The sequence below is a fragment of the Carettochelys insculpta genome, chromosome 2 (genome assembly GCF_033958435.1).
Source record: "Carettochelys insculpta isolate YL-2023 chromosome 2, ASM3395843v1, whole genome shotgun sequence".
Classification (NCBI taxonomy): domain Eukaryota; kingdom Metazoa; phylum Chordata; order Testudines; family Carettochelyidae; genus Carettochelys; species Carettochelys insculpta.
Genome location: NC_134138.1, coordinates 275,454,316 through 275,477,320, shown reverse-complemented (window position 1 = coordinate 275,477,320; position 23,005 = coordinate 275,454,316). Strand labels below are relative to the sequence as shown.

Below are 23,005 nucleotides of genomic sequence, written 5' to 3'. Positions count from 1 at the left end.
TAAAAAGTATCCATGCAGCTTGCAGGGGTTTCACTTCAGGTACTGTACCTTTTAATTTCCGTTTAACTAAACTTCCTCATTTTTATGTAATCCCCCTTTCTGAAATTAAATACGACAGTCTTCGGCCGCTGTAGTATTTTCCCAGACACAGGAAAGTTACATTTAATTATATTATGGTCACTATTACCAAGAGTTCCAGAAATATTCACCTCTTGGACCAGATCCTGTGCTCCACTTAGGACTAAATCAAGAATTGCTTCTCCTCTTGTGGGTTCCAGGACTAGCTGCTCCAAGAAGCAGTCATTTAAGGTGTCAAGAAACTTTACCTCAGCTTCCCGTCCTGAGGTGACATGTACCCAGTCTCTATGGGGATACTTGAAATCCCCCATTATTATTGGGGTTTTTATTTTGATAGCCTCCTTAGCTGGCAAACCCGTTTCTTTTGAATTTCTGTTTAATGGGCCTAATTTTTGCATGGTCCCCCTTTTGGGAAGTAAAATACTGTGGTTTGTGGTGGATTGCTTTTGGTATTTTCTTCTCTACAAGGATGTTCAACTTAATTTGTGTTTATACTGTCTTACTGAGTGACTCAGCTATGGTCACCTCTTGGGCCAGACTCTGTGTGCCCCTGAGGAGTAAATCTCCCCTTTGGCATTGTAGGACTAGCTATCCTAAGCACTAGCCATTTATGGTGCCTAGAATGTTTATCTCTGTATCCCGTCTAAAGGGGACATGGGCACAGTCCAATTACGAGGATATCTGAAACCCCCCATTACGACTGGGATTTCAGCAGGGTAGGGAGAGGTGTATTTTGTTCTGTAGCCTCTCTAATCTCTCTGAGCATTTCACAATCACCATCACCGTCCTGGTCAGGTGGCTGGTACTATATGCCTATGGGTTATTCAAGCATAAAATTTCTGTCCACAGAAATGCTACAGTACCGATTAATTTAAGATTATTATACTTGACTCTATGCTTGCTTTCGCATAAATTGCCACTCCCCTAGCAGCATGACCTGCTCTCGTTTCTGGAAATTTTGTACCCTCTTTTTAGGGTGTCACAGTGATTATCATTGGGCACCTAGTGCACGGGCGGGGAATCTTTTTTGGGTCAGAGGCCACTGACCCACAGAAAAATCAGTGATGGGAATAAAAAAAAAAACAAAAGCCCTTCACTGATGTGGCCCCTGCCTGAGAAGCAGAAAAAAATACTCCTCTTATTCTCCTCACGTATCAGCTCTGCCACCTACGGGGGACCAGGCTACTAGATTTTGTGGGCTCCCCTAGGCTCTGGGGTGGAGCCAAAAGAGAGGGGTTCTGTGTGTGGGAGAGGGCTGCCAGGAAGTGGCTGGGGGTGGGGCTGTCCAGGCATGAGACATCCAGGCAGGAGGGGCTGCAGGAGCAGACTGGGGGTGTGGGGTCTGGATGTGAGGGGGATGGAGGCTGTTCCCTCCCACTCCTGCAAGGGGCTCCCCTTACCTTAACAAGTGGCTGACAGGATCCCGGAGGCAGCTGCACCAGCCGGGGAAGGGCTCCTGGCTTCTGCCCGCTGCCTGCCACCTGGAAGGGTGTTGGGCACCAAGTGCCCAAGCTCCTGTCACCTGTGCACCCGGGGGGGGGGGGGGCGCAGAAGTGGCTGGAGAGCTCGTGCCGCCGTCGGTTGGTCTGTCTGGTCACCTCACCCGCACACGGGCTCCCCGCCCGCCTATATGCGGGACGAGGTGCCGGAAGTGTCTGCTTTGCAGGTGGGAGGGACGGAGGTGGGGTGAGGTTGGTGATCTCCCCTGATGGGACAGAGTCAGTGGAGCTCCCTCAGTCCCTCAGCAGGCCGGATCAAAGTAGCTGGGGGACTGGTTCCGGACCACAGGCCGGGGATTCCCCACCCCAGCCTAGTGAATTGACCCATGAAGGTAAGCCTCCCTCAGGCTGACTGACTAAAACTAACCCCCCTGGCAAGTCTCCACCAGTACTGACTTCCAGCTCCACCCTGAATCCGGTCTTCCGTACTAGCTTTTTAAGGTGTACTATGTCCAGCACTGTTCTATCCTCCCCAGGTCTCTGAGGTACCAAAATCAAGACTGAGTAACAGCTGGAAGACATGTCCCCCATCTCCGGAGCGCGCTCTGCCATGCCCATCTGACCAGATTGTCTGTGGCCTTCTGCACGTTCTTCTGCTGTGGATTTGAGGATAGTGGAGAAGGGAGGAAATGATGATTCGGACCCTTAGAAAAGTTTATAACCTGCCTTTGTCAAGCCACATCCAGATTTGATTTATTCACCATTAAGAGAGGCCACCGCATTGTTCTTTGAACCTCCCTGACCAGTCAGTGTAGTGCCTAGTGTTAGATTTTCGTCAGTCCAAGTTCCAAGCCCAGAAAGGGAAGAAATCTTGTTCTATCTGCTGTCACTGTAGCCTTTCTTTCTGTACTTAGAGAAGTAGCTGTGAAAAAGGATGCTTCAGCCTGTAATACGGCTAGCTGGCTATTCCTTGTCTTGCTCAGGTTTCTGTAAATCACACCTTGTTAAAGCAGACAGATAAATTTAGTCAGAGGTGGTCTTGGGTGGGGAGGCCCTTACTGCCTGCTTATTCCTCCATGTCTGGGAGGCTCTCGCTCTCCACCCTCTAATGCTGGCTCCGAGAAGGTGGTTGACCCTCCTGGAGGTCCTGAGAGCCCAGCAGCTGTGTCATGGCCAACCATGGCTTTAGCAGGGTTTGGTTAACCTATGCCTCTTTTGCTCCCTTTCCTGCCAACATTTCTGTGCCTTGGATTTCTGTGAGCTGTTCTGCCAGACAGGCCTGCCCGGACTTGTTACGCTGGAAGCTGCTGCCGCCAAGGACCTTTGTGTCAGAAGGGCTTTCTAGCAACCGAGCTGCAGAGCCTCCCTGAGGCTTAAATAATAGTGCAGTACTGTGTTGAATCATGCTTGGTTCTTTTGTTTCCTTGTTTCTGTGAGCAGGAGGTCTGGAAAAGGCCTCCCGCTGCTGTGGGAGGGTCAGGAGGGAAGACGGGGATTAGGAACTTGAATCAGAGTTCCAGAACTGGAAGGGACCTCAAGAGGTCATTGAGTCCCATCCCCTGCCCTCACAACAGGACTAAGCACCATCTAGAGTCAGACCATCCCTGATAGGTGTCTGTCTAACCTGCTCTTAAATATCTCCACAGATGGAGATTCCACAACCTCCCTAGGCAGTTTGCTTCAGATGAGGAGTCCTATGAACTTCTGCTGCCGGCATTTTTTTTTATCCCTTGCCCTGTTGAGAGTGGGCAGCGTTCCTGCAAAGGGAAACGGCACCTACAGCCTGAGGCTCACAAGATGGTGGCGCTTTTGGCCCCAAACTAAGGAGCTTCCAAGCCCTGGAGGGAATTTTTTTTCCCCCTAGGTAGAGATTCCCTTCTCCCCTCGATGCAAAATTCCTGACTTCCTAAGGGATGGAGACTGAACTTCACGTCAGAGAAAGGGAGGGCAGGATGATGAGATCTGCAATATGCTGGGACACAGGCCACAAGTGGTCTCCTGTGTGGGTCCTTGATCTGTCTGTGGTAGATTCAGCCACTCCAGCTTATGGTTTCCCCGCACCAGGCGACTGTCCTTTGGTGCAAGAACATCCAGCAGTGGGACGGCGCCCTTCATTTCCCCTCAGCCTTCAAGGCAGCTGCGGCGAGGCTGTCAGACGCCCCCAACGGGGCAAATCTGGCGGAGCCGACCCCAGGGTCAGAGAAGGGGCCCAATGGCGGAAGCACCTCCTCCCCTGGCACAGCAAAGGAGAAGTCTGGAGTGCAGAAAGGGAGGTTTGTGCTGTACACACTCTCCGGCAGGAGAGCAGCGTGGAAGGAACACAGTCTTGGTCTCTTCTTGAGACCTTTCTCTGCCATCTGGGGGCACGGGTGCACTGTGGTAACCCCAGACAGGAGAGAGACAGCCCCTTCAAGCCTCTTCCTTTTCAGGGTAGCCAGTAAGTCCAAATTAGAGCAGGGGTCATCCACACTTCTAATGAACAGAGGTTCTGCCCATCACAGTAGGTGCTGGATTCCCCTATACTGCCAGTAGCTCACAGAGACCAAAGAAAACCAAGGAGGTTTCTGGAAAGTGAGAACCAGCCATCTACTCAGTCTCTTACACAAAGTCAGTTTGCCTAGTCACTGTTTAGTTAACTACAATTCCAAGTTAATTTAGGGCCTGATTTTTCTCAGGAGCACCAAACCCCCACAAACACTGCCTAAAGTGAGACTCCTCCTGTGAAAATTGAGTCTTTTTTTGCCTTACCAAGCATGAAATATACTGTCAGCTTCTCATTGGGCATAAAGTGGTGCAGTTTCTTTTCTACTGAATACCATGGAACAACACCCATTTACACCACTTGGGGATCTGGCCTATTCTCTCTTTTAGCCCAGCACAATCAATGAGTATCCCAGTTCTCTGTTTGCTAGTTAATTGCCTCAGCAGACGAAGCACAAAATACAGTACTATTGTACAGTCTGCAAAAGGGGTTGGTTTCCTTAGTTCTCAGCAGCAACGTGTTATTTTGTAATACGCTCTTGACAGGTCAGAAATTGAATTTAAGAACTTAACATTGGCTCTTTAAGGTATTTACTGCTAATGTTTGTCTTTCTGCTCCCAGGGCAATGTCTTGCTGTGTGGCTACATGTGGGGCAGTGTGGCAATCAGATTGGCGAGGAGTGGTGGCAGATCCTACCCCGTGAGAATGTGCCGCATGCAGAAGCTGATAGGTATGGGAATTCTGTGGTTCTAAGGAGGGAACCGGTGTTGAGCTACTCAGGAGCCCCACGCCTGCTGGCACTTGGGAGTCAAATGGGCTAACAAATAAGCAGTCCTGTGGCACCTTACAAACTAGCACATTTATTAGGTCATGAGCTTTCGTGGGTAAAACCCACTTCCTCAGGAGGAAAAACAGAATCCAGGGTTTATATAGTGCGGTGGGGGAAGGTCACCTGCCACGAGTAGGAGAGTTAATGAAGTAAATTAAGTAGGATGGGTCTCATTCCTGCGAATATCAAGGGTGGGGAGATTGCCCTTGTAATGCAGCAGATAGTTAAGATCTCTATTCACGTCAAGGTTAAATGGTTTAAGTCATCCATCCGCCCTGCTCGGGGCAGTCATCGGAGTTCTCCTGCATGCTTTGTGCAGCTGGTGATCCTCGTACAAGGCCAGGGGTAGCCTTACGGGGTGCTCCTCGCTTTGTAAGATCATTGTTCCAGTTCACTTTCCACAGACGCTTTAAACACAAGATGCAAGATGGGGCAAGGGGTCAATGCTATTGATCCAAACCTTTCCTTGCTGACCTGAGATCAAAGGCAGGTATTCCCCTTGCCAGCAGGTTGGAGCCAAGGGGAGGGTCTGTAGGGCTCTGGGATTAGACTCCAGTATAAACGTGAAAGAATGTAACTGTTTCTACCCTTGGATGGAAATAGCCCTGAGCTGCACTGAGAACCAACAGCTGCCTAAAAAAGAGAGATGGATGAGGTCTCCTGACCCATCATCCAGTCCATCTTCCCTGGCCTGCCCTGATCTGCTGGGGCAGTGCAAGAATGTGCTCCCTGAACTCAGGAGCAATTTGCTGTGGGGATCAGAGTTGCTCTTGCAGTGTATTTACTCAGTCGCCTTCAGGAATGGATGCTCTGGAGCTCGTGCACTGAACAGCCTGCTAGGCGGAGTCCAGATCAGGCTGCAGGGAGGAGGGCTTCCTGTACACATGGCTCGTCCTTTTCAGATACCCTTTTTGCTTGCTTGATGGAAAGCTAAGTGCCATCTGCATGGACAGTGAACCGAAAGTGGTGAGGAAGCTGCAGAAACGAGTCCAGCGTTGGGTGGCTTCTGCCACTAGCAATGGGTGGCACACACAGTAATTAACTGGTGCACTAAATAAATCAAAGAAGCAGTCCCTCGTGCAATACCGCCCAGTATACCGACCCCATTGGTTTAGTCTTCCCGGGCCTTTCCTCCCCCCACCCCCTTTGAGATTGTGCATGCCTGCTGGGAACACAGAGCTTGCAAAGACCTGGGTAGGAGCTCAGATTCCTTGCATCTTCCAGCCAGCCACATGCAGCTCATATTTCCCTGCAACAAGGGGATGAGAAGAGTCTGACCCTCTGTTTGCTTCCCTCTGCCTCCAACAAAACCTTCTACGTTCCCCGCCCCCTTGCTGCATTGGTCAAACTGCTGCAGAATCGTATGTGAAATGCTCCATGTGATCATTGTCTGCACAGCCTAGACCATAACTCCTCCCCCAGCTCTTTCAGAGAGGCCAATCTTTTCCGCACTTCCCCATGATGAGGCAACAACTGGGCTTCTGGTTAGAGTCCATCTCTCCCTTCACCCTGGACGAGCTGTTTCTGGGTGTGGGGACGTGCTCGTTGAAGTTTGGAAACACAAGTATTTGCATAGTAACAGAGAGGGAGCCGTGCTAGTCTATACACTATTAAAACAAAAAGCAGTCAAGTAGCACTTTAAAGACTAGCAAAATAATTTATTAGGTGATGAGCTTTCGTAGGACAGACCCACTTCTTCAGACTATTGCCAAGTCAGAACAGACTCAACATTTAAGGCACAGAGAACCAAAAACAGTAAGCAAGGAGGACAAATCAGAAAAAAATGATCAAGGTGAGCAAATCAGAGAGTGAAGGGGTGTGGGGGGAGGTCAAGAATTAGATTAAGCCAAGTATGCAGACAAGCCCCCATAGTGACTCAGAAAGTTCCCATCCTGCTTAAAACCACGTATTAATGTGCCAAATTTGAATATAAAAGCCAGCTCGGCTGTTTCTCTTTGAAGAACGGTGTGAAAGTTTTTTTTCAGTAACACACAAACCTTTAGGTCATTAATAGAATGCCCCATTCCATTGAAATGTTGACTAACTGGTTTGTGCATCTGGAGTGTTTTGATGTCTGTTTTGTGCTCATTTACCCTTTGTCTAAGGGAGTTAGAAGTCTGTCCGATATACAAAGCATCTGGGCATTGTTGGCACATGATGGCATATATGATGTTAGTAGAGGAGCATGAGAAAGTGCCCGTGATTCTGTGAGTAACCTGGTTAGGTCCAGTGATGGTATTTCCAGAGAAGATATGTGGACAAAGCGGGCAGCGGGCTTTGTTGCAAGGAAAGGTTCCAGGACTGGTATTCCTGGGGTATAGACTATGGCTGTTTGTGAGGATCCTCATGAGGTTGGGAGGTTGTCTGTAGGAGAGAACAGGCCTGTCACCCAGGGCCTTCTGGAGTGTGGCATCCTGATTAAGGATAGGTTGTAGGTCTTTAATAATTCTTTGCAGTGGTTTGAGTTGGGGGCTGTAGGTATTGACCAGTGGTGTTCTGTTCTTGGCTTTTTTGGGCCAGTCTTGGAGTCGCTGGTCTCTGGGTATTCGTCTGGCCCTGTAGTGCAACTTTTCACTACCTGCTCCTTGAGGCCTGCTCCTCTCTCACAAGCCACATCTGCTGGCGTGTAACCATTGGGAGCCCTGCAAGGAAAGCTACTCACCTCCCACTAGAACGTACCAGATTCGGCAGCTGGTGTGCAGAGACCACCTCCAGGCCGTGTGGCCTCGTTCCTTCCTTATACTCCCATGTCCTGTCTGCCACAACCTTTTGCCTTGTACTTCGCTTGTGAGCTCCTTTAGTCAGGGACTGCTGGCATGGTGCTCCCCACACGGTGTCTGGTCCAGGACCGGAGCGCCTATGTGTTATGATAACAAGGCTGTAAAAGTCTCAATACTACTGCTGGCTAATGGAGTCTCCCTTAGGCCTCGGCCAGTCAGCCACCATCGTCCCTCAGCAAGGCAAGACAAGTGAGCTCGTCAGTCAATATGAGTCACCGCAGCTCCAGTGATGTCTCGTCTATTATTAAGGTGTCTCCTTCCCTAGCCTTTGTTATCCACCATGGAGCACTGTTTAGCTTTAGTAATGCTACAGACCCACAAGATCTGGTTTAGGCCCCAGTCTGTCACCCAGCCCTTGGAAGTGACCCTTCGAGTGTGCTGAGCCCCAGGGACCTACACGGTTCCACAGGGACAGCCCCTGGCCTCCACGACTCCAAAGCTGGGCCGTCAGGTGCCAGCCACCCACATCTATCTGTTTCCGTGGCTCCCTACAGCAAATCCACGCGCCTGCAGTAGCTGGTCCTGTACTCTTTCCGTGCTCCCCGTGAGGATTTGCACGGCCACTAGGCAGCCTTTTCAGGTCCACTGCGTTAGTCGACTGGCAGGTGGACTCAGAAAGTGCTTAGGTGGGCCTAGAGAGACAAAAGCTAAGGCAGCATCGGAGCTCATTGCGTCACATGTTGCATGGGCAGTGCGAAGCCCAGAGGGAAACTGAGGCGCGCACACAGGCATCAAAAATATTCCCAGCGTGCATCACAAACAGTAATAAAAAGGCTCTTTTCAACCTATGGCCATGGCAGCCCCTCCTCAGAGACGACTTTTCCCCTCTAGCCCACCATTTATGGCACTTTGCCCTTTTTAACACAAGCCTCCTCATTAGGCTTTCAGTCCCCTGCCTCACCTACAGGCACTCTGCACTCAAAGCTAACCCCTTCCCTGCTTGTATTCCAACAGCACCTCTGCCTTCTGATCCTGGCAGAGCTGTGCTTTTGGTGGGTGGGGGGCACAGTCTTTACTTCTGTCCCAGGAGCTGCATGGACGCAGTAGAGCACAGACCATTGTCTGCGCACTGTGTACGCAGGATATGGATTCACCCTGCTAGGAGGTAGCTGGAGCATGTGTGAAAAGAAATCCATCCGCTCTCGCTGAGCGGCGCTTGGTGCATCGCAGTAGGGGCGAGAGACCAGGGTGGTGTTAGGTTCCCTCAGTCCTGGTGTAAATCAATAGCCTGAAGCGGTGCCTAAGCACTGTCTGACCTTCACTCATCCTGCACCAGAACAGCCACTGCTGGGCTGAGACTGGGTTAGAGACAGTGACACGCAGGAGGACTTAGCTCCAGACAACGTGCCCAGTGCAGAGATGAATGATGTGTTAAATCATAAAAACCCGAAGTCACATGGTCCTGAAGCATGCATCTGTCTGAGCAGTGGTGGCTGAGGTGAACTTGGCCTCTACCTGGTTTAATGTTGACGGGGTACTACGACCCGCACTCAGCCAGCGAGAAGAGCCTGCTAGAAAGGACCATGGAGAGTCTGCAGAAGGAGGTTGAACTCAAAGACTGTTACTGCAGAACGGTGCTTTTCCATAGCCTCAGCGACGGTGCAGGAGCTGGTACGTAGGGACTTCTCTCTTGCATGTGGTTTTACGTGGAAGGTGCTCGCATCCGTCTTTGATGGAGGGCTTGATAGCTGTTGTCATAGCAAAACAAGACAAGGGTTTTTTTTTTTTTAATAGGTCTTCCCAAAGTTATTGAACATTCCTTCCACATGTACCAGACGAACTTCCTGGGGGAGGTGGCATAAAATTATTGAGTAAAATTAGCTGGATTACATTACATTTGCCTTCATGTTTTCACTGTTCCTCTTGTGGTGTTTCATTGTTGTAGTCTATTTGGTACTCTGCACCTTTCCTGGAAGCAATTTTCCAAAGGACTCTGACATGCAAAATGATCCCCAACACTTCAACTGATGCTGTGTATGTGTGCCTAAGGTTGTAGAAGAAAAATGGTGTTATAGCACATAATCTGAGAAATAGTTGAAAAAGACCATCAGGCAAGCACTCATGGGGGCAGAGTTAAGGTTGTAAATGCAAGCTTAAATGCAAATTATTTAACAGGCCGTGTTAATGTTTTTAACATTGTTTACCAATGGCATTTCTAACTATTTATAGAAAAAGGACGGGGGAAAACTATTCTCTAATGTGGAAATACTTGATTAAGCCATTCTAATAGTTTCTATCTTCATATGACGGCCTGTGCAGCATTTGCAAGGGATGCAGTGAGGAAGGCAGGAACTCTGATAGCACCTGTCTCATTTGCTCTGGGCTTTCGCTACCTTTTTTTTTCTGCACATCTCAGTGAGTTGAACCATTGTGTGCAGCTTACTCTGCCTCAGCAGAACACCTTGTGAGATCAGCTAGAGGATGTTTCAAGACCCACATGCACGTGCCCACACACACACACCCTACTTCCCTCTCCTGCAAAGGTGGCTGGACCATGATTGGTCAAGCTTGCCAGAAAAACTGAGTGCCAGGAAAATGACAGTTCTGGAAGCTTTTAGCCAGAAAGGCCAAAGGTCCTGAAAGTTTGTTTTATAGGCACCCACACCTGAAATCAGGGGGTTGGAATGCAATTACTTATGCTACCTGAACTAGAATACTGGCTACTGTTCCAACACACAGGCAGCTCTTAACTAGCACCATGCAATGAGCACCGCCTTGTGGACGCCTGTGGATGTATTGTTATTTCTATTATTGTTGGACATAGAGACCCTAATACAGCGGCACCAACAGCTGCAGGCCCCAGGGCAAGGTGGCAGGGGGGCCAGGCTCCATGCCCTGGAAGGGGCGAGGCCAATAGCAGAAGGGGCAGAGCCAATAGCAGAAGGGATGGGGCCAACAGCAGTCACCTCTCAGGGCTGCCGGGACTGCAGGACTGGCCCACCTCCCAGTCTCTCACAGCCATACACAGCCAGAGAAGCTCTGATGCAGCAGTTCAAAGGGGCCCAGAGCTCTGGCTGCCTCCACTGCCAAGCTCCAGAGCCCAGTGCCCCCATGGACAGGCCTGCCCCAGTCCAAATCTTGGCCTGCTGGGCGCTATACACACTCGTCCTGTCCCCTGGCCCCAAGCAGCTTAGAGCCCAGACAAAGCCAGCCAAGGGCGGGTGTGGAACCTGAGGCCCAGAGAGATGAACTGACTTGCTTGAGGTCACAGAACGGGTCAGCGGCTAAGCTGGAATGAGCCTCCAGTGCGCCTGACTCCCAGTCATGCCAGGGTGAGACCCAGATCCCAATTGCCAGAGCTCTCTGCCCTAGGCCAGGCCAGCTGTGCTCGCGCACAGGTTGGGGGGCTGCTTTCTCCCAGGTAGGCCTCGATTCCCGGCCGTGGGAAGCCATCCGAGACGAGTCCTCCTTGGGCCGGATCCTGTCGGTCACCGTCGCCCCTCACCGGGCTGGCAAGAGCCCCCTGCAGCATTACAACTCCTTGCTGGGCCTTTCTTGGCTCCAGAGGTACGTTCCGGGGCATTGTGGGAGGAGACGAGCAGCAGCAATAGGTCGATGGCAAATCTTGGGGCTGCTAGATGATGCAATCCAGACACTGACCAGGGTAAACTAGGGTGGGGCTCATAGCATGACAGCGTGGAGCAACAGCCAGATCCCAGCACCCAAAGAGAAACATGGAAATAAAACCTGTTGCCTGGTGGACAACTATGGAAAAACCTACATCAAACTATCCTGGTTTTCCCAGTAGGTCCTCTGGATGGCTGGACGTCAGTGCTGGGCTGTGGGCCCTCGGACTAGGGGAGTGCAGCAGTGGTTGGGAGGTGCAGGCTGGATCTGGTAGCAGGAGATCAGTGTCTCAGACAAGCCAGAGGCTGTGCTGGGAGTGAGAGTCAGGGTGCCAGGAGGGCACAGTCAGGCAGCAGGACCAGGTAGCTCAGTCCCTCCTAAGTAGGGAAAAACACAGTTAAACAGACAACTTCCTGTTCCTCTGCTTGGTTCAAACAGGAGCAGGGACCAGTCAGGACTCTCACTCAGAGCTCAGTATGGGAGTCCTCTGCCAAATGTGAGTGGGTGGCTGCTTGGAGTGCATTGACCCTTACAGCCCAGGGAGCTCAAGGTTTGAGACCTGCAGCCTCTGACACTGGAGTAACGGGTACGAGTATGATCTTGAGCAAATGACACCTGACAGAAAAGGAAGCTGGGCACTGTGCTGAGATGGGAGAATGGTCACACTTGTAAGGTGCTGGCCTGGCTCTTAGGAGAGCAGGGTTCAGTTCCTCCTCTCCTGTTGACTGCCTGCATGGCCTTGGGCCAGTCACTCAGTCTCAGTCTCACCACCTTTGTCCTGCCTGTCTGAAGTTCAATCAGGGGCTGACTTTCACGCTCTGTCTGTACAGCGCCTAGGACAACGAGGCCCTGATCTTGGCTGGGACCTCTAAGCACTTCACTTATCCAAGTAACTGGCATAATATAAATGAACGGGGGTTCACTCGCGTGGCTGTCTGACGTACCTCCAGAAGGAGCTGATGTGACTTGCTCAGTTCTTACCGAGGCAGAACTTCCACAAACTGCGGCTTAGACCCTGACTAGCTCCAGTGACTCCATTTTATGTCTGTCTAGACCTGTCGGCAGTGTCCTCCTGTTCCAGAATGATGATGTGCTGAGGAGAGCTGCAGCTCTCCTTGGGAAGAAAGCCCCAGTGTCTGATGTGCAGCCCCAGGTCCACATCCCTGCCGTGAACACCCACGTCGCTTCCTGCCTGGCTGGGCTGCTTTACCCGCTCCAGGCTTTCACGGCAGGAAGGTAAACCGAGCACAGATATTTGTCCCCATTCCAACAGCTGTTAGTGCTCTGCAGTTGGTACTGGAAAATCTGCTCAGCTGGTATGAATTGGCAAACCCCGAGCACCATCCACAAAGCTGTGCCAGTATTCACCATTGGAGAACCTGGCCCCTAAATTCTAGTCCATAGAAAACTTTAGCTGAGTCCTTTGGTCTGGAGGCAAAAAATCCTAAATACAGTGACCAGCGTTTGCATTGTGAAAATATTCCCAGTGTAGAACGGAGGGACCATGAGACCATAGATAAATGACCATGGAAAGCACAGGCACCATGCAGGAGCCCTTGACATCCAAAGACCACCCTCTTAAACTCTGCAATTGCTAACTGGATATTCCAGAACTCCCTGGAACCGGAGATGCCCGCAGAGGGTTGTGTCTGTCTGGGCCCGTGAAGAGGTTCTGTGAGACAAGGCTACGCTCCTAAGCAGCTGCTGAAGTATCGCTGTGGTGGCTGTGGTGGTAGATGACCATCTCGTCCTTGTTTTCAGTGGGATCACCATGGGGATGGAACCCTGGGAGCTCTGCGGGCTCTGACCCCCATGCTGACTCTGAAATGCCTCCACTAGCTCAAGCTTGCAAGAGGTCGGAAGGGGGCCTCTCACCCTGTGAAGGGAGATTCTGGTGAGTCAGATATTCTCCCTCTAATCATAGGGGTCTGTCTGTAGCCCAGTGTATAAATTTAAGAGACAAATACAAAGCTCCTGTGGATCTCAAAACGTGGCCTACCATCAGGTTTAATAGACTCAGATGGGGAGCGATGTTAGTCTGCAGCTTCACAAATAACAAGCAGTCCTGGAGCACCTTAAAGACGAACACATTTATTTAGTAGCTAATGAGCTTTTGTGGGTAAATGAGGAAGTGGGTCTAATAAATAAAAGTGTTCGTCTTTAAGGTGCTCCGGGACTGCTTGTTATTCATCAGGTTTAAGTATCACGAAGCCCGTGATGCTGAGAAACTTTTGTGACGTGCCAGTGTAAATTAATGGGTAGCAGGTTCAAAACTAATAAAAGAAAGTTTTTCTTCACACAGCACACAGTCAGCCTGTGGAACTCCTTACCAGAGGACGCTGTGAAGGCCAGGACTCTACCAGAGTTTAAAAAAGAGCTCGATAACTATTTGGAGGTCAGGTCCATAGATGGCTATTAGCAAGGGGTAAGGTATGGTGCCCTAGCCTGATGTCGAAGGCGGCAGATGGATGGCAGGAGACAAATCACTTGACCATTGTTTTCGGTTCACCTCCTCTGGGGCACCTGACACTGACTACTGTCGGCAGACAGGCTACTGGGCTAGATGGACCTTTGGTCTGACCCAGTCTGGCCGTTCTTATGTGTCCGAGCCCAGCCTGTGCAAATCAGGGGCAGCTTCTGTTAGGCCACTTGCAGGAGGGAGACTCCCCTCCAGGACACCCCTGGGTGGCCATCCTGGGAATTAGCTCAGTCCAACAACACCCCTTCCTCTAGCAGAGTCTCCTCCATCCCTTCTGCTCTGTCTCTGGGACCCACATTACTCCCAGGTTCATGGCATCCTCTTCAGCGCCCAGCCCTCTGGCCATGCCCCACTTAGCTCCTTCCCCTCTTCCAGGGCATGGCCAGTCCTCAGTCCAGCCACTTGCCATGGTGGCAAATGTCACTCTGCTGTCCAGCTGTGCTCTTCAGTGGCAGGCTGCAGTTCATACACAGCTCACTCCCCCCAGGCAAGGGGAGAGAAAAGGGGGGTGGAGGGAAGGCAGGCCCACCTCAATCCAACTGCACCTGCCCAGAGGGGGACTTGAACATGGGACTTTGGGAGCTTAGTGCAGGTGCCTCCACAGCCTGAGCTAAAGGCTGACTGGCTCTTGGCTCAGGCTGTGGAGGACACTTACTCTTTCTCTGTGACGTGGTCTAGGAGCCACTTCATGGGCCAGTGAACCACACTTGGGTGTGTGGGTTACACAGGGGCCTTATGACTAGCAGCCGCCTGCTGCTCCTGTTCCAGTTCCAGTTCCCATCATCTGTACCTCTAGGCCATTTCCCCCAAAGCCCAGCACCTTCCTGGCCCTTTGTATCCAGGCCTCAGTCTGGCAGTCCTCGGGCAGGAGTTCCCGGTTGCCCCTACCAGCCCTGCTCTATCCGAGGTAGCCAGTCGTTTCTGCTTGCACTCCAGGGAGAGACCAATCCTGCTCTGTTGAGCAGCTCTTCTTCTATGGCCCTCCATGGCCCTGATCAGCTGCTCCAGAAAGCCTTCCCATGACTGGTGTTCTACAAGTCCTCCTCCCATGGGCTGGGTTTTGCGTGGCCTCACCAAGGACTGTTTTAACCCTCCATCTACCTGGACGGGGCAGCTGCTCCATCACATTGTGTAGGGTGTGTTTTTCTTCAGGGAGCTGTTGCTGCTGCTCCCAGACGTGGGCTCCATTTTATCACACGTCTTGCAATAGCCAGAGTCTGTCTGTCTTAAAGCCTCACCACTGTAGCCATAAGCTGCGGGGCAGACATAGCCTGATTCATGTCTCACTGGAGGCTGGTCGGGCTGCAGGTGCACCACTGCCCTCTTAATGCAGCTTGGCAGAAAATGCCTCTCTCTAATCAAGGAATCCAAGCGGCAGCAGTCTAAACCTGACCTTCCCTCATGCAGTTGTCTTCAGTGACACGAGGGCTTTGCGTCTCATCCCGCCTCATTGTCCGGAGCTCAGTGCTTGAGCCATAATTGATTTTTGGAGGGAAATGAAATGCAAAAAATAGTTTAATACAAAGTTCTTCTCTGCGTGATCGCATGAGTGCATTCCACCCCGGGGGCCAGCGTCCCAGCGTATCACCGTCCGAAATCACTTCCCTCAACAGCACCTGCTGCTGGGGGGCTTGATTGATCCTGAGAGAGGGGACTGAGACCCCATGCATGTGGGAGAGCTGACATCCCAACAAGCTTCGTTGCTGCAGTCCCTGAGGTTGTACTGTGGGTGTACCATTGCAATGATGCAGCCATACTTGCTTTTTTTAAATTTCATAGGCCATCTGTCCCCCTTAGGGTGTCATAAGGAGGAGGGAGAAAACTGGTTCTCCTTGGCCTCTGAGGATAGAACAAGAGGCAATGGGCTTAAACTGCAGCAAGGGAGGCTTAGGTTGGACATTAGGAAGATGTTCCTAAGTGTCAGGGTGGTCAAACAGTGGAATAAATTGCCAAGGGAGGTTGTGGAATCTCCATCGCTGGAGATATTTAAGAACAGGTTAGATAGATGTCTATCAGGGATGGTCTAGACAGTACGTGGTCCTGCCATGAGGGCAGGGGCCTGGACCCGATGACCTCTCAAGGTCCTTTCCAGTCCTAGTATTCTATGATTCTATGAAAACTAAGCTGTCACTGCCCCCTACTCCTTAGTGAAAGCAGCACGTTAGTTTTCGCTGGAGCTCCTGGTGAATTTGGTTTGTTTCTCCTTTCCCAGAGGGAGGGTGTTTCGGGACAGCCTGGCGTTGTCTGCTGTGCACCCGCTGCCCTGTGCATCTCCCACAGGACAGTCTGTATCCTTTCTCTACAAGCACCACCTCCTCCACTGGGGGGAGGGCTGGAGAAGGAGAGAGAACAGCAACCAGCCAGACAAGTCCCATTTTCTCTGCCGATGACTTGAGGCAGCAGGCCCCAGGCAGGCAGTTCTCCCTCCCTCTAACTTCTCCCACCCTGAGCAGAATGAATTGTCTTATGTGCACCAGTGTTGAGGGGATGTTTGACATGCAGGGGGTGTGAAACTGTCACCTTTGTACTGGAGCAAATAGAATCCACGTGGCTGGAGGGGGACCAAGGGGTTCTGAGTGCGGAAGGGGGCTCAGGCCTGGGCCAAAGGGTTGGGGTGCACAAGGAGGTACAGTGAAGAGGTACAGGCTCTGGGCTGGGGGTGGGATGCAGGAGGAGGTACAGGCTCTGGGCTGGGGTGGGATGCCGGAGGAGGTACAGGCTCTGGGCTGGGGTGGGATGCAGGAGGAGGTACAGGCTCTGGGCTGGGGTGGGATGCAGGAGGAGGTACAGGCTCTGGGCTGGGGGTGGGATGCAGGAGGAGGTACAGGCTCTGGGCTGGGGCTGGGGTGCAGGAGGAAGTACAGGCTCTGGGCTGGGGTACAGTCTCTGGGCTGGGGTGGGATGCAGGAGGAGGTACAGGCTCTGGGCTGGGGATGGGGTGCAGGAGGAGGTACAGGCTCTGGGCTGGGGATGGGGTGCAGGAGGAAGTACAGGCTCTGGGCTGGGGTGGGATGCAGGAGGAGGTACAGGCTCTGGGCTGGGGATGGGGTGCAGGAGGAAGTACAGGCTCTGGGCTGGGGTGGGATGCAGGAGGAGGTACAGGCTCTGGGCTGGGGTGGGATGCAGGAGGAGGTACAGGCTCTGGGCTGGGGTGCAGTCTCTGGGCTGGGGTGGGATGCAGGAGGAGGTACAGGCTCTGGGCTGGGGATGGGGTGCAGGAGGAAGTACAGGCTCTGGGCTGGGGATGGGGTGCAGGAGGAGGTACAGGCTCTGGGCTGGGGATGGGGTGCAGGAGGAAGTACAGGCTCTGGGCTGGGGTGGGATGCAGGAGGAGGTACAGGCTCTGGGCTGGGGTGGGATGCAGGAGGAAGTACAGGCTCTGGGCTGGGGATGGGGTGCAGGAGGAGGTACAGGCTCTGGGTTGGGGTGCAGTCTCTGGGCTGGGGTGGGATGCAGGAGGAGGTACAGGCTCTGGGCTGGGGATGGGGTGCAGGAGGAAGTACAGGCTCTGGGCTGGGGTGGGATGCAGGAGGAAGTACAGGCTCTGGGCTGGGGTGGGATGCAGGAGGAAGTACAGGCTCTGGGCTGGGGATGGGGTGCAGGAGGAGGTACAGGCTCTGGGCTGGGGTGGGATGCAGGAGGAGGTACAGGCTCTGGGCTGGGGTGGGATGCAGGAGGAAGTACAGGCTCTGGGCTGGGGTGGGATGCAGGAGGAAGTACAGGCTCTGGGCTGGGGATGGGGTGCAGGAGGAAGTACAGGCTCTGGGCTGGGGTGGGATGCAGGAGGAAGTACAGGCTCTGGGCTGGGGATGGGGTGCAGGAGGAAGTACAGGCTCTGGGCTGGGGATGGGGTGCAGGAGGAGGTACAGGCTCTGGGCTGGGGATGGGGTGCAGGAGGAAGTACAGGCTCTGGGCTGGGGTGGGATGCAGGAGGAGGTACAGGCTCTGGGCTGGGGTGGGATGCAGGAGGAGGTACAGGCTCTGGGCTGGGGTGCAGTCTCTGGGCTGGGGTGGGATGCAGGAGGAGGTACAGGCTCTGGGCTGGGGATGGGGTGCAGGAGGAAGTACAGGCTCTGGGCTGGGGATGGGGTGCAGGAGGAGGTACAGGCTCTGGGCTGGGGATGGGGTGCAGGAGGAAGTACAGGCTCTGGGCTGGGGTGGGATGCAGGAGGAGGTACAGGCTCTGGGCTGGGGTGGGATGCAGGAGGAAGTACAGGCTCTGGGTTGGGGTGGGATGCAGGAGGAGGTACAGGCTCTGGGCTGGGGTGGGATGCAGGAGGAAGTACAGGCTCTGGGCTGGGGATGGGGTGCAGGAGGAGGTACAGGCTCTGGGTTGGGGTGCAGTCTCTGGGCTGGGGTGGGATGCAGGAGGAGGTACAGGCTCTGGGCTGGGGATGGGGTGCAGGAGGAAGTACAGGCTCTGGGCTGGGGTGGGATGCAGGAGGAAGTACAGGCTCTGGGCTGGGGTGGGATGCAGGAGGAAGTACAGGCTCTGGGCTGGGGATGGGGTGCAGGAGGAGGTACAGGCTCTGGGCTGGGGTGGGATGCAGGAGGAGGTACAGGCTCTGGGCTGGGGTGGGATGCAGGAGGAAGTACAGGCTCTGGGCTGGGGTGGGATGCAGGAGGAAGTACAGGCTCTGGGCTGGGGATGGGGTGCAGGAGGAAGTACAGGCTCTGGGCTGGGGTGGGATGCAGGAGGAAGTACAGGCTCTGGGCTGGGGATGGGGTGCAGGAGGAAGTACAGGCTCTGGGCTGGGGATGGGGTGCAGGAGGAGGTACAGGCTCTGGGCTGGGGTGGGATGCAGGAGGAGGTACAGGCTCTGGGCTGGGGATGGGATGCAGGAGGAAGTACAGGCTCTGGGCTGGGGTGGGATGCAGGAGGAAGTACAGGCTCTGGGCTGGGGTGGGATGCAGGAGGAAGTACAGGCTCTGGGCTGGGGATGGGGTGCAGGAGGAAGTACAGGCTCTGGGCTGGGGTGGGATGCAGGAGGAGGTACAGGCTCTGGGCTGGGGTGGGATGCAGGAGGAGGTACAGGCTCTGGGCTGGGGTGGGATGCAGGAGGAAGTACAGGCTCTGGGTTGGGGTGGGATGCAGGAGGAGGTACAGGCTCTGGGCTGGGGATGGGGTGCAGGAGGAGGTACAGGCTCTGGGCTGGGGTGGGATGCAGGAGGAGGTACAGGCTCTGGGCTGGGGATGGGGTGCAGGAGGAGGTACAGGCTCTGGGTTGGGGATGGGGTGCAGGAGGAGGTACAGGCTCTGGGCTGGGGATGGGGTGCAGGAGGAGGTACAGGCTCTGGATTGGGGTGCAGTCTCTGGGCTGGGGTGGGATGCAGGAGGAGGTACAGGCTCTGGGCTGAGGGGTGGGATGCAGGACGAGGCACAGGCTCTGGGCTGTGGGTGGGATCTTTGGCATACAGCTGGAGAGGAGGGCTTTGAGGTAAAGGAGCGCTCAGGACTGGGGGGAAGGGGATGGACTCAAAGTGGGGCAGGGGCTTGGGCTTACCTGGGCTCCTCCATGCTGGGGCCAGCAAGGAGGGGCCCCTCCCCATCAGCTGCCCTAGCTGCAGGGCTCAGGGGGAGAGAGCTGTCACCCCGCTGCAGCCCAGAACCCTTGTGCGGGGTTCAGTGGGAAGCTGCGGAGGCATGCGTGCAGCTTACGGGGGAACTAGGCTGGCAGGCCCTGCAGTAACATTCAACCCCCCTGGGCTGGGGCAGCGTGAAGAGAAAAAAACCGAACCAGTTGCCATCTAGTCTATTCTTGGTAACTTTTGAGATGAGACAGGAGGTCATCAGAGTTACACAATCCCAGGCTTCTCAGCCAGCTGCAGGGCCGGGCCCTGCCTCCATTGGTCCTCTCAGTACCGTTGGAAGGTGATTGAAATGCAGTCTGGGGTGGGACCCTGGGGCACCCAGCAGTCTGTCTGAGCTGGCTGGTCTCTGAAATCTGATCTGCTGAGCGGGGAGAGCCATGAGCATCTCTCTCCCAGCCCTATTTTCTGCATTGTGGAGAGTCCCACCCGTGGCTGGGGACCTGTTGTGCCAGGCTCTCTCAGGACACCTTCCAAGAGCCAACCCCAGCTCTGAGAAACTGGCAGCCCGACTGGCCACACTATAGGAAGGATGGGAGGAAGGGAGTGTCCTTATCCCTGTGGGACAGCTGGTGCCTGGCAGTGCAGACACTGCCGTCACCCCCAGCCTGCTAGAGGGGGATCTTCTGAAGCCTTTATAAAAACTCAAAGGCCCTCCTCTGTGCCTTCTGTTATAACTTCCCTACCACTGCCACCTCCTCCAAAGGCCCCAGACCTGCTGTCATCCCTCCATACCCAGGAAGGCCCTGCCCATGCTTTGGGTTTTGCAGCATTGTTCCTCGCTAAGTCAAGGTCCCTGCTGTGACGGGAGCCGTTTCCTTTCCTCCTCTGCTGGCCCTGGGAGAGAAGCCAGGGTGGAGTTCCCAGGGCTCCCCTTCCCCCATCTACCTTGCAGCATTAAACCAGCGTCCCACAGTGAGAGGACAGGTCCATTTCTCCGGGAAGGGTGATGGGTGATGCAGGGGCTGGACCTGCTCTGGCCTCTCATCAGGCTGCCTGGGATAGTTAGTGCAGTAGTGTTGGAGACCCACGCAGAGCCTGAGCTGGCCTCTGACCCCCAGGAGTTCCTGAACTAGATGTGAGAAGAACCAGCCCTAGGTCTTACACAGCCCTTGCTACACATCCAGCTCCAGCACTTAACAAGGGAGACTGTTCCCAGTGCACAGCTGGGGAGACTGAGGCACACAAAGGGGAGAGTGACTCACCTGCAGTCCCCAGCGGAGCCAGGAATACAACCCAAGTCTCCGGATTCTTGGCTAGAGCACTGACCTTGTAGATAACATGAGGCTATTGCCTCCCCCCATGCCCCACCAGCTGGATTTGTGATCAAAATGCCCAGCAGATTCAAATCCCAGGCTTGGCAACTCCAGGGCGGCAGCTGGGAGACGAGAACTCCCTCCCCAGGGCTGGGGAAAGTGCTGAAGGCCATTAATGGATCTGCCTCGCCCTTAGCTGGCCGTTGGCAGCTTTACAGCTCCTCGGCACTTGCTGTGGCCTGCAGCTCCCAAGAGGACAGCTTTGTTCTGCCCTGGGAGGTGGTGCACGGGAAGCTGAAGCAAGCTTACGGCTGTGCTCCTCGGAACCCCTTCCCTCTCAGCTGCGGGACAGGTCAGTCTAGCTGGGCCATCTTCCGCTGGGCATGGGGCAGGCTGGACTTACCTAGCACTGGCTTACCTTACTATGCCAGAGGTGCCACTCCTGCTCCCACAATACTGACACACGCAGCCTGTCCGCACAGGCCACGCCAGAGGGTCGCACAGTCCTCGTGCTCACGGTTGGTTTGCTTTGCTTTGGAGAAAGGTCCCATGCTGGGGGAGCATCCGAAAACCTGCAGCAACATCATCAAGGCTGTGGAACTCACGGCCGGCCTCGTCTATACTTGCATCTCGCCTGCTGCTGTGGCCCTCAGACACTCACTTGCATTTATCCCAACAGGCACAGGACTGTTCATCTCCACGTTACAGAAAGCGAAGGGAGACCTGGTGAGGTTAAGGGAATTGCCCAAGGGCCCACAGGAAGTCTGGGCAGAGGCGGAACCTGACCCTAGAGCTCTTGACTCCCATGCTGTAGCCACAAGAGCATTCCTTCTATTAGTGCACAAAGAACCAGTTCAGGCCAGGTCGAAGCACTGACTTCAGAGGAGCAGCCTCGACAGCTCCCAGGGCTGAATTCAGCTCGAGGTCCTTGGGGGCAGGTCTGCACAGCAGCTGGACTCGTGCCACAGAATCTCTCCCGTGCTCAGAAGGGGTGGGGGAGTGTAGGAATATAGTGAGCCAAGTCGGAGATAATGTCATCCTACATTGTTTGAAGGGAGCCAGGGGATATTTGACCGTTGAGGCCTGGCCAGAGTCTGGCTGGAAGCCAGCCTGGGGAAGCAGGTTTCAGCAGGGGCTCAGGCTATAAGGGCAGTGGGAGGAGGCAGGCAGTGAGGGGATGTCCCCCTGTGGGTGAAGATGAGGGCTCTGAGTCGGTGAGGTGGAGGTGGGCAGTGTCTGGGTGGAGCTGAGCTGAGGCAGGTCAGAGCAGTGTAGCGCCTTGTCCACACTACCGAGTTAGGGCGAAGCCAGGCAGCTTAGACTGCAGTGTCCCTCCTGCCGTCGTAACTCACCCATGACGCTGGCGGAGTGACCCCACCGCCGCAAAAGCGTAGCGCTTCGGTCAGCGGGGTTAGGCCGACGCACTGTCAGTGTAGACACGGCGTGGCTCGCATCACCTGTGGCGTCACACTGCCCCGCAGGGCACCACGCTGACAGGTAAAGCGGTGCAGGCGCTCCTGGGGAGGGTGCACGCCACCAGCACAAGGAGCGTCGTGCGGACGTGCAAAAGCTGTTTAATTAGTCCGGTGGCCATGCAGCAACGTATCTTAGGTCGCCTTCGTTCTCTGACATAGACTGACCCTCCGATTCCTCCAGCATCTCTTTGTGGAGTTCACTGCAACCGGCTCCGCACGTCCGCAGGGCTCGGAGCGTTAACGACTGGTGCAGGCCTTTGTCTGCTGTCTCAGCAAGAAGGGATCTCTTGCCCCCTGGTGACCCCAGCGTTGTGCTGAAGCTTTAGAGCAAGACTGACTCAGAGAGGAGTGTCACCAAAGCCAGCGCGTTCTCTCCTGATGACCTCCGACCTCATGTTCCCTCCAGCTGGGGAGAAGCTGTGCGTATTAGTTTATTTGATAGTTTCCCCAAGAACGTGGGGCCTACAGAGCCTTGGTCCGTTTCACAGCAAGGTGCTCAGGAGGCTGACGGAACTAGATGGTGCTACTGGTTTTATAGGCGCTTCTCTCCCTCACTAGTTCAGCCTTGGGACCCTTCTGAGAAGAGTCACTCACTGGTGGAGGGGTGACTTTGGTTTACCCAGGCTGGATGTTTTGAACGCAGACGGCTTTCCCGCTCTGGGGATGACGTATGTGCTGTGTATCCCTTTTCACTCATTTTCTACTCTGCACCTTTCTGGGTGGGCTAAGACTTCTTGGAGCCCGTAGCTTGTGAAGGGTCAATACTTCTGGGTGAAGAGATGACATGCCCTCTCCCACCAACTAGTTCAACATCGTGGAGCCAGGAGGTCACAGCCACTTGCTGACCATCTGCCCCAACCACACCAGCAGCAGAGCTCCTGCAGCGGCTGGTGGGTAGAGCTGAGGCAATGTAGCAGGCCAAGGCTTACCTCCACTGGTACTGGAGCTACGGCTGCGAGGAGGAGGATTTCCTGCAGGCCTTTCAGATGCTCCACTCAGTGGCAGATGATTACGGACAGCTGGGAGAATAA

The 23,005-nt window shown here is 54.1% G+C and overlaps 1 pseudogene; it reads left to right on the top strand.

The window, feature by feature from the left end:
- The first annotated feature begins 1,708 nt into the window (after nucleotides 1-1,708).
- Nucleotides 1,709-23,005, top strand: LOC142008348 (tubulin delta chain-like; annotated as a pseudogene).